Here is a 12791-nt window from a genome sequence, read left to right as displayed (position 1 = left end):
TTGGTAGCTCACTCTGGCATACTACATGAAGGACCATTCGGGCGCAGCTCCTTATAATCATTATATCAGAATACTACACAATGAGTGACTTTTTATGCAACATATTGAAGCACATTTCCGTTGTTGTACTCCCTTATCCATTGGATCCTATTGATATGTGGCCACCTCTTTGACCCATAGGGCTAGATTTACTAAACTGCGGGTTTGAAAAAGTGGAGATGTTGCCTATAGCAACCAATCAGATTCTAGCTGTCATTCTGTAGAATGCACTAAATAAATGATAACTAGAATCTGATTGGTTGCTATAGGCAACACCTCCACTTTTTCAAACCCGCCGTTTAGTAAATATACCCCATAGTGTTGAATTCCACTTAGTTATCTCATTTCTTGTAGAGGTTCTACTTCTGGAAAATGTTTGTGGGGGATGAATTTTTTCTGGACTTATGGGATACATTATGCTCCCCATTTCTTTTTTTACATGGGTATGATTACCTGGTAACCATTGGTCCGGACCATATATGGTTTTTATGATATACATTTTTATTCATTAGTTTGTGTCTCATTAATAAATATTTGATTTTTAGTTTTTCTATTTTTCAGTTTTCACTACACATCTTTATTCCAATACTCTATTTCGCCAGGTAATACCAAATATCTGCCATCTTTGGTTTCTCTAGGGGAAGGGACCCCCTATAACGAGGTATTCCCGCTTGAGGCAGCATCTTACATATTTACATATAGGAAGTGCGGTTCATCCCCATTTCGTTTTTTCTTTGTAAGGAAAACTCTATCATACTTCCGTTATATTGATGATTTGCTACTAATCTGGACGGGCTCTGAAGATGAACTGTTTACTTTCCATAAAAACTTCAACAAGTTTCACCCAACCATCAGACTCACTCTGAACTACTCACGATCTCAGATACATTTCCTGGACATGACCCTATACAATAAAAACAATACTATACAAACATCAGTCTATCATAAACCTACAGGCTGCCCAGCATATCTAAGATGGAAAAGCTTTCACCCAGGACACATAAAGAAGTCCATCATTTGCAGCCAAGCTCTGAGATACTTCCGCACAAACCAGTTGTCATTTTCAAGAAAAACAAAAATTTAAAAGACATTTTAGCCCCGAGTATGCTTACTAATGACAAACAGTCACTAATGCACTCTCAGACATAAAAGGATTCTATAAATGCAGTCATTGCAATATCTGTAGATTTGCTAACCCACAAAAAAGAACCTTCAGTAACCACAACAACAGCAAAGAATACCAGACGAAATATTTCATGAATTGCCTTATCACCTCAGTGATCTATCTGCTTGAGTGCACTTGTGGCCTCAAATACGTGGGAAAAACCAAACGTTCATTAAAATTAAGAATACAAGAACATGTGAGAAATATCAAAAATAAAATAGAGAGTCACTCAGTGTCACGTCATTTCCTACATAAACATAACTCCAACCCAAGTGACCTCAAATTCAGAGCAATCGAACATGTTACACTAGGCCCAAGAGGTGGAGCTCTAGATAAAAAAACTTTCAAAAAGAGAGATGTTCTGGATTTTTGAACTAGGGACCCTGACACCACAAGGCTTAAATGACAATTATGAAATAGCCCCTTTTCTTTAGATTCCGGTGATTAGTTACTATTTCACTAGATTTTATTTATTTTATTTCATTTTACACATCTTAGTTATATCATGTTCATTTTTGATATGTTTAATTTTTATACGTTCATTGTTGATATGTGTACCTTATTATCCTTAGTTTTTATTATATATTTATTTGTTATGGTATAAATGGATCTTATACTTCATGTGCATCTAATTGATATGTACATGTATACACAATCTGTGTTTTAATCATGCACTCATATGTATTAAGAGATTAGTATATCTATTCATTTATCTGTTCAATATGCATGAAATCCATAGAAAACAAACGTATTTTATCTATATCTGGAGTTAATTAATTTAGAAACACTTTGGTCTTATCACTAAATGAAATGCCCCAATATACTTACCTAAGTACTATCTAGTCGCCACATATATGCACTTTATATTTATATACCGTGGCACAAACCTTATGAATTTTACTTTTATATAGTACCATACATTTGTTGTGCTTATTAACTTCCACAAATACTTTGAAATTGAAATTTTCCTTTAAACAAAATGGCCACCGCATATCTCCCTTTATGGAGATCCATGCCCATACTTATAAATGTACTCTCTCTTAGCCTAACAACACCCACTGTTCCTCTAGGGCATCCTCTAAAAAGCCCTTTCACCACTGCACAATCACAAATGTACTAATATACTAATTACACCATGAGTTGTCATTTTTAGGTATGGCGGCCGGCTGCGCTCCCGCGCATGCGCGGTGACGTCATTTGCTCGCGATTTTAGCGCAAAATGGCGCTACACACCCCTATATAAAGCGCATAGTTTTTAATATCACCTAATTCCTCCTGATGAAGTTCAAACTGAACGAAACGCGTTGAGGCCCACAACTGTACTATCTGAGACCCTATTTCACTGATCTACCCTGGGAGTAACAAATTAAGATATCACCCTTTCCTGAGCTTTTGTATGGAGCCTATAGAGGGACATCTTTAACTACATCCAGGGATATGACTACCAGTGATCTCGCCTGTATATTATACAGAAGTCCATCATTTGCAGCCAAGCTCTGAGATACTTCCGCACAAACCAGTTGTCATTTTCAAGAAAAACAAAAATTTAAAAGACATTTTAGCCCCGAGTATGCTTACTAATGACAAACAGTCACTAATGCACTCTCAGACATAAAAGGATTCTATAAATGCAGTCATTGCAATATCTGTAGATTTGCTAACCCACAAAAAAGAACCTTCAGTAACCACAACAACAGCAAAGAATACCAGACGAAATATTTCATGAATTGCCTTATCACCTCAGTGATCTATCTGCTTGAGTGCACTTGTGGCCTCAAATACGTGGGAAAAACCAAACGTTCATTAAAATTAAGAATACAAGAACATGTGAGAAATATCAAAAATAAAATAGAGAGTCACTCAGTGTCACGTCATTTCCTACATAAACATAACTCCAACCCAAGTGACCTCAAATTCAGAGCAATCGAACATGTTACACTAGGCCCAAGAGGTGGAGCTCTAGATAAAAAAACTTTCAAAAAGAGAGATGTTCTGGATTTTTGAACTAGGGACCCTGACACCACAAGGCTTAAATGACAATTATGAAATAGCCCCTTTTCTTTAGATTCCGGTGATTAGTTACTATTTCACTAGATTTTATTTATTTTATTTCATTTTATACATCTTAGTTATATCATGTTCATTTTTGATATGTTCATTTTTTATATGTTCATTGTTGATATGTGTACCTTATTATCCTTAGTTTTTATTATATATTTATTTGTTATGGTATAAATGGATCTTATACTTCATGTGCATCTAATTGATATGTACATGTATACACAATCTGTGTTTTAATCATGCACTCATATGTATTAAGAGATTAGTGTATCTATTCATTTATCTGTTCAATATGCATGAAATCCATTCATTATGTTGTGTGTAGAAAACAAACGTATTTTATCTATATCTGGAGTTAATTAATTTAGAAACACTTTGGTCTTATCACTAAATGAAATGCCCCAATATACTTACCTAAGTACTATCTAGTCGCCACATATATGCACTTTATATTTATATACCCTGGCACAAACCTTATGAATTTTACTTTTATATAGTACCATACATTTGTTGTGCTTAATAACTTCCACAAATACTTTGAAATTGAAATTTTCCCTTAAACAAAATGGCCACTGCATATCTCCCTTTATGGAGATCCATGCCCATACTTATAAATGTACTCTCTCTTAGCCTAACAACACCCACTGTTCCTCTAGGGCATCCTCTAAAAAGCCCTTTCACCACTGCACAATCACGAATGTACTAATATACTAATTACACCATGAGTTGTCATTTTTAGGTATGGCGGCCGGCTGCGCTCCTGCGCATGCACGGTGACGTCATTTGCTTGCGATTTTAGCGCAAAATGGCGCTACACATCCCTATATAAAGCGCAAAGTTTTTAATATCACCTAATTCCTCCTGATGAAGTTCAAACTGAACGAAACGCGTTGAGGCCCACAACTGTACTATCTGAGACCCTATTTCACTGATCTACCCTGGGAGTAACAAATTAAGATATCACCCTTTCCTGAGCTTTTGTATGGAGCCTATAGAGGGACATCTTTAACTACATCCAGGGATATGACTACCAGTGATCTCGCCTGTATATTATACAGATAAGCTTATATTTATTATCTTCATTGTGAGTTTGCATTTTATATTTTTTCTGCTGAATAAATTGTTTGCAAAAATACTACACCATATGGCTTTCTTATATCTTTCCTACTATTGAGCGGTGATGCAGCAGTTATTAATAGAACATACTATATTTGCATCTTGTCTCTGCGAGCAAAGGAAATCACCACCTGGGATGACTGAGGAGCCTATATACAGATAAGCTGTTATTTTACTTATTTCTGGTAAGCTCACTACTACACTATTAATCTGCACAGTGTCTCACCTGATTTGCTGATATATGCTGCTATATGCTGATATCTACCTGCATTACTAATTTTCTCGGGATTTTATGTTCTCTGAACTCTCTGAGCTTACTGACTATATATACACAATTATCTGTTTTTACACCTGAAGGCGCCGTCCTTCCATAACTAAGCTCTGAGATACATTCAGATTTGCTCAGAAAGTGCAGACAGAAAACAACACCTGCTATCACTGAGGAATAGATTTCTTAAACAAAGATACCATCCAATAGTTATGGATGAACAGATCCACAGAGCCAGAAGATTACCAAGGAGTAGCCTCCTGGATTACAAACAAAAGGATGACAACAGCAGGGTGCCCCTAGTGGTCACTTACAATCCCCACATGAACATCTTTGGAAAAAATGCTGATGAACTTCAGCCCATATTTCATAAAGACAATAGACTGAAGGAAATATTCCCAGATTTACGTCTCCTTTCATACAAACAACCTCCGAACTTAAGAAATCTGCTCGTTAGAAGTGTCCTCTCATCACCATCAGAGACTGGCATTTTCCCTTGCAAAAACATAAAATACAAAACCTGCACCCATGTCCTACCAACAAACACAGTCCACATACCCAACACACAACAGAACTATAAAATCACTGACGCATTCTCATGTACATCTTCCAATGTGGTGTACATGATGCAGTGTACAAGGTGCCCTGAGGGAATCTACATTGGGGAGACCAAGCAGAAACTACAATCTAGGATAAATCTACACAGACACACAATAAAGAAAACTCTGGACACACCCGTTGGTAAACACTTCTCTGGACCAGGACACAGTTTGACAGATTTAAAAGTCTTAATACTGAAAGTTTTTTTAAAAAAATGACAGGGAGAGAAAAGTCTGGGAATTCAAGCTGCTAAGAACGTTCCAGTCATTGACTCAAGGGGCTAGATTTACTAAGCTGCGGGTTTGAAAAAGTGGGGATGTTGCCTATAGCAACCAATCAGATTCTAGCCGTCATTTTGTAGAAGGTACTAAATAAATGAAAGCTAGAATCTGATTGGTTGCTATAGGCAACATCCCCACTTTTTCAAACCCGCAGCTTAGTAAATCTAGCCCTAGGACTCAATCTAACACCTGGATTTATGACCCACTACATGGACACACTTTACACCCCACAGCAGAGTGGACTTTCATTCTTCCATCCATAACGAAAACCTCAATTTATTACTTTAGCTTATCTTTATGATGAATTCCCCCCCTGTACAAATTGCTTGATGTAACATCTCTTAAATGTTGTGCCCCTTTCTCAGTCATTCATTTATAAATTTGGGTGATGAACTGGCCTCTGTACTCTGAAAGCTAGCAAATATAAATAAATTCTTTTGGTTAGCCAATAAAGGTATCACTCCTATAATACTTTTGTCTTTTTTGACACAAAAGTATTCAACATCACATAGAGGAAGAATATAATATATTATTATAATTAATATTGGCACTTTGTTCATGAAGTTTATTAAAAATTCGTTTTATTTTAGTATTTATTTTCAGGCATAAGCGCGTAATACATCAGATTTTTCATATATACAGAAATTGTGAAGTTCTTCATGAGGAAAAATGTGTCATTTGGGAAAGCTGTTAATGAGAAAAGAGAAAGTTGTAAAGGGCTCAATTCATCGTCCCAGAGGAACCACATGCTGCATTGCTAAACAGTTCGGATCCCAAGCGAGTTGATGAAACAGGCATTAATATCAAAGACTTAAGAGAATTACAGACAGATAAATAGCACACAGAGGTGAGAGTTAAATGTACAGGATCTGCTCTGACAGCACACGGCGCCTTGTGACAGCTGCATTGAACACTTACATTGTGAGTATGTATATTATTTATATGACTTTACAATTTAGGACTGTAACATATTACATTGCTTCTAAGTGGACTTCAGCCACCTGCATTCTGCATTTACTTTTAAATTATGAAATGTAAATGTCAGTTTTGGGTGTACTGAAATTGCTCCATGCCTGCTAAAAAAGAACAGATACTAGGGGGTATATTTACTATACTGCGGGTTCTCTTTATTTGCCAGGTGACAGTCTTAGGGTTGTATTTATTAAACTGCGGTATTAAAAAAGTGGAGATGTTGCCTATCGCAACTAATCAGATTCTAGGGGGGACGGATTCATTAAGGAACTTAGGCAAGAAATGTATCACTTAAGTCTTCTGGACAAAACCATGTTTAAATGCAAAGGGTGAAAATTAGTTTTCGGTTTTGCACATAAGTTAAATACTGACTGTTTTTTCATGTAGCACACAAATACTTGATAGCTTATTTGTACACTAAAATTCCAAGTTGATATTTGTGTGCTACATGAAAAAACAGACAGTATTTAACTTGTGCAAAATAGAAAACTACTTTTCACCCCTTGCATTTTAACATGGTTTTGTCCAGGGGAGTTAAGTAAGAAATTTCTTGACTAAGTACCTTAATGAATCAAACCCCTAGTTATCATTTATTTAGAGCATTCTACAAAATGACAGCTAGAATCTGATTGGTTTCTATAGGCAACATCTCCACTTTGTCAATCCCGCAGTTTAGTAAATACACCCCTAAAACTTCCGCCTGGCATACAATAGAGAAAAGTGATATTGTGCAGTCCTTCATGCCAACACAATATAGATGCTGAAAATCATATTCATTATGAAACAAGAAATGTGTCATTGTCACATGAAATATAGGTAGAGGAGCTGGGAGTTACTGTACATCTTACAGAATGACAGAAGTGGTACTGAGCATTCTTCACACACATCATATAAGAACATATGTGTTAGGAATTACCTTATATCCATATTACAGACCATATAACAGACTTGTTACACTTTATCGCCTCCCTCATCCCCAGACTGTCTGCTCTTCATTGTACTGAGCATAACCCAAATCCCATATTCTTCCTCTTTGTCAGGGTGAGGGCCCAAATACAGTATTACATTGATAAGTAGGAATGTACATGATTTCCTCGCACCCAAAAGGGTTTAAAAACATTTGGTTTTCAGCTCAGGGAACGTAATTAGGTAAAGATCAGACATTCTTTTGAGGGAACTCATTTAACAGATGCAGATCACAGCCAGGCATCCCCTCTGATCATTAGATACTAAGAGTAGACTGTCTTTTTAAGGCATGATATAAACAAAGTAGCCAACTAGGTGAAAATCTTTTAGGCAAATGCAAAAGATAAAGATTACCTATGCATGTATAGAAGAAATATTAGCTTCAAAGAACGTGCCCTCATATTTCATATTTTGGGAAATCAGTGTGTCAGTGTACTTAGGGGCAAAAAACGCACAAAGTTTGTGAAGTATAGTTAATAATTAGTTAATAACTGTACAGGAAAACCACAGTAGACACATATCTTTTAAAATAACATTTGATATATTAATCCCATCATATTTGATACATAAATGTGCGGGTGGTTATGACTGGCTTGTTGCAAGGGGGTGCTATGTCTCTGGGATATGTGTGAGAAAAGTTATGGAAGGTCAAAACTTTTGGACCATTTTTAGACAAGCTGTAATTGACACCCATGGGGCATTTACACACACATATATATATATATATATATATATATATATATATATATATATATATATATATACATATATATATACACACACACACACACACACACACACACACACACACACACACTGGGACTCTGCCTTCCCAGTTAAACTTGATTAAATAACATGTGTGTGAGAAGGCAGCTCTTGGGGCTCAGTTTGACTGAAGGACTGTCCATTTTATTCTGCCTTGTCCCAGACATACAGGTTATGTATGATATGTAAGCTTTTATTCTCTGTAATTCCATCCTGTTTGTTTTTATAACTGTATTGTATTTAATTTTTTTGTTCCCTTTTTTGTCCCTTTGTATGTTAAATCTAATATTTAATACGTTTTTCCTTTGATACTCTAACAAATCCATTAGACTTTTATGTTAACACTTTGAATGCAGGAGTGTGAATTGTTAATCCATTTGACTAACAATTCTAGTGTGCCAACATATCCCTTTGCGTAACAGTTTTGATGTGCTAACCTTTTGATTGCTGGTTTGTGCATTGCTAATAGAAATGCTCAATGACCAGCGTGTTTTGGTTTTGGTTTTGGATCAGGATTACCTTTGGGTTTTGGTTTTGCCAAAACCGCCCTTGCGTGTGTTTTGTTTTGCTTTTTTTGACAAAATGCCACTTGATGGGCGAAAATCACATAATTTAGCTATTATTTTGTACCTACATTATTATTAACCTCAATAACACTAATTTCCAGTCATTTCCAGTCAATGTTTAGCACCTCACAGGTCACAATATGATTTTCATATACGTTTGCCCAAAAGACTGTGACATAGCTCACCCGCAAATAGTTGCCAGTGTTCAGTGCTTCAACAGAAGTAATCGGCCTTGAATTTATTTTTCAAAGTCTCCACTCACATTGTATTGTGCCATAGCATTATTAATAGGCCTAGCAGTGTTCTTTAAAGTGTAGTGACATTGTATTATGCCATCGATATGGATTCAGTCGAGAACAGACCAGGAGCACCAAGCGGCTGCTGGTACCAGTCCTGATGATAAGAATGCCACTACGTCATCTGTTAAAGCCTATGTTAAAGACTGAGGTGCATAGTGCTTTTAAAGTGAGGGAAAGCAGAATGTAAAAAAACACAGTTTTCCTTGGTAAATTAAAAAACACCTGTAATCAAGGCAAAGTTAAATGGGGGTAAGGACTGTGTAAGCTAACATAACTTGTAACTATATCTTATAACTATCTACCTAACTAACATAACTTATAACTATATCTTATAACTATCTACATAACTAACATAACTTATAACTATATCTTATAACTATCTACATAACTAACATAACTTATAACTATATCTTATAACTATCTACCTAACTAACATAACTTATAACTATATCTTATAACTATCTACATAACTAACATAACTTATAACTATATCTTGTAACTATCTACATAACTAACATAACTTATAACTCTATCTTGTAACTATCTACCTAACTAACATAACTTATAACTATATCTTGTAACTATCTACATAACTAACATAACTTATAACTATATCTTATAACTATCTACATAACTAACATAACTTATAACTATATCTTATAACTATCTACATAACTAACATAACTTATAACTATATCTTATAACTATCTACCTAACTAACATAACTTATAACTATATCTTGTAACTATCTACATAACTAACATAACTTATAACTATATCTTATAACTATCTACATAACTAACATAACTTATAACTATATCTTATAACTATCTACATAACTAACATAACTTATAACTATATCTTATAACTATCTACATAACTAACATAACTTATAATGGTTTCTGCCTAGTTCTCATCTGCTCTGTACAGCGCAGCACAATTACTGGTGCTATATAATTAGCTGCTGCTGATGAGGATGATGACAGGGATGTGCAGGAGATGCTGTCTGTGGCTGGAAAAATTTCTGGACATTACCGCCATTCTACAACAGCAGGTAGGAGATTGCAGCACCATGTACCCAAGTACGTCACATTTTTCCAAAGCAGGCTACTCTGTGTATCAGCAGCTTCACTAAGAGGCATACAGCTGACAATCTGTTACAAAAAGTAAGGGATGTCATTGCAACATAGCTAATCCTGCTGGCACTCTCCTGAGGATATGTGATTTCTGATAACGACACCAATATTATTAGAGCATTGCAGCGAGGGGGGGGGGGATTCCATAACATTTCTAGTTTTGCTCACACAATCAGCTTGGTGTTACAGAACTTTTAAAAAATTACAATGAGATGCAGGAGATGCTGTTTGTGTCCTGAAAAAGTTAGGGTCATATATCTGATGGATTGTAGTAATAATGTCACTAGTTATATCTGTTGGATTATAGTATTAATGTCACTAGTTATATCTGATGGATTGTAGTAATAATGTCACTAGTTATATCTGTTGGATTATAGTATTAATGTCACTAGTTATATCTGATGGATTGTAGTAATAATGTCACTAGTTATATCTGTTGGATTATAGTATTAATGTCACTAGTTATATCTGATGGATTGTAGTAATAATGTCACTAGTTATATCTGTTGGATTGTAGTAATAATGTCACTAGTTATATCTGTTGGATTATAGTATTAATATCACTAGTTATATCTGATGGATTGTAGTATTAATGTCACTAGTTATATCTGTTGGATTGTAGTATTAATATCACTAGTTATATCTGAAGAATTGCAGTATTAATGTCACTAGTTATATCTGAGGGATGTAGTATTAATGTCACTAGTTATATCTGAGGGATTGTAGTAATAATGTCACTAGTTATATCTGTTGGATTATAGTATTAATGTCACTAGTTATATCTGATGGATTGTAGTAATAATGTCACTAGTTATATCTGTTGGATTATAGTATTAATATCACTAGTTATATCTGAGGGATTGTAGTAATAATGTCACTAGTTATATCTGATGGATTGTAGTATTAATGTCACAAGTTATATCTGATGGATTGTAGTATTAATGTCACTAGTTATATCTGATGGATTGTAGTATTAATGTCACTAGTTATATCTGATGGATTGTAGTATTAATGTCACTAGTTATATCTGAGGGATGTAGTATTAATGTCACTAGTTATATCTGATGGATTGTAGTAATAATGTCACTAGTTATATCTGATGGATTGTAGTAATAATGTCACTAGTTATATCTGAGGGATGTAGTATTAATGTCACTAGTTATATCTGAGGGATTGTAGTAATAATGTCACTAGTTATATCTGTTGGATTATAGTATTAATGTCACTAGTTATATCTGATGGATTGTAGTAATAATGTCACTAGTTATATCTGTTGGATTGTAGTAATAATGTCACTAGTTATATCTGTTGGATTATAGTATTAATATCACTAGTTATATCTGATGGATTGTAGTATTAATATCACTAGTTATATCTGATGGATTGTAGTAATAATGTCACTAGTTATATCTGTTGGATTATAGTATTAATATCACTAGTTATATCTGAAGAATTGCAGTATTAATGTCACTAGTTATATCTGAGGGATGTAGTATTAATGTCACTAGTTATATCTGAGGGATTGTAGTAATAATGTCACTAGTTATATCTGTTGGATTATAGTATTAATGTCACTAGTAATATCTGATGGATTATAGTAATAATGTCACTAGTTATATCTGTTGGATTATAGTATTAATATCACTAGTTATATCTGAGGGATTGTAGTAATCATGTCACTAGTTATATCTGATGGATTGTAGTATTAATGTCACTAGTTATATCTGATGGATTGTAGTATTAATGTCACTAGTTATATCTGATGGATTGTAGTATTAATGTCACAAGTTATATCTGATGGATTGTAGTATTAATGTCACTAGTTATATCTGATGGATTGTAGTATTAATGTCACTAGTTATATCTGATGGATTGTAGTATTAATGTCACTAGTTATATCTGAGGGATGTAGTATTAATGTCACTAGTTATATCTGTTGGATTGTAGTAATAATGTCACTAGTTATATCTGTTGGATTATAGTATTAATATCACTAGTTATATCTGATGGATTGTAGTATTAATATCACTAGTTATATCTGATGGATTGTAGTAATAATGTCACTAGTTATATCTGTTGGATTATAGTATTAATATCACTAGTTATATCTGAAGAATTGCAGTATTAATGTCACTAGTTATATCTGAGGGATGTAGTATTAATGTCACTAGTTATATCTGATGGATTGTAGTATTAATGTCACTAGTTATATCTGATGGATTGTAGTATTAATGTCACTAGTTATATCTGATGGATTGTAGTATTAATGTCACTAGTTATATCTGAGGGATGTAGTATTAATGTCACTAGTTATATCTGTTGGATTGTAGTAATAATATCACTAGTTATATCTGTTGGATTATAGTATTAATATCACTAGTTATATCTGATGGATTGTAGTATTAATATCACTAGTTATATCTGATGGATTGTAGTAATAATGTCACTAGTTATATCTGTTGGATTATAGTATTAATATCACTAGTTATATCTGAAGAATTGCAGTATTAATGTCACTAGTTATATCTGAGGGATGTAGTATTAATGTCACTAGTTA

General features: G+C 34.3%; 1 protein-coding gene across 2 annotated transcripts in view; it reads left to right on the top strand.

The window, feature by feature from the left end:
- Positions 1–3585: 3585 nt before the first annotated feature.
- The window catches only part of LOC142140036 (odorant receptor 131-2-like), a 32119-nt gene continuing 22913 nt past the window's right edge, over positions 3586–12791 (top strand). The window contains exons 1-2 of one of the 2 annotated variants that reach the window (XM_075197898.1): positions 3586–4566; positions 6173–6451. The gene's annotated coding sequence lies outside the window, so the exon portion shown is untranslated. Of the gene's footprint in view, positions 4567–6172; positions 6452–9980; positions 10153–12791 lie in introns of those variants that run through there. The other variant, XM_075197899.1, reaches the window with a different exon arrangement.

The sequence above is a fragment of the Mixophyes fleayi genome, chromosome 2, assembly GCF_038048845.1.
Source record: "Mixophyes fleayi isolate aMixFle1 chromosome 2, aMixFle1.hap1, whole genome shotgun sequence".
In the NCBI taxonomy this organism is placed as follows: Eukaryota; Metazoa; Chordata; class Amphibia; order Anura; family Limnodynastidae; genus Mixophyes; species Mixophyes fleayi.
Note: the sequence above shows the minus strand (reverse complement) of the source record. Positions and strands in the feature narration are given on the sequence as shown.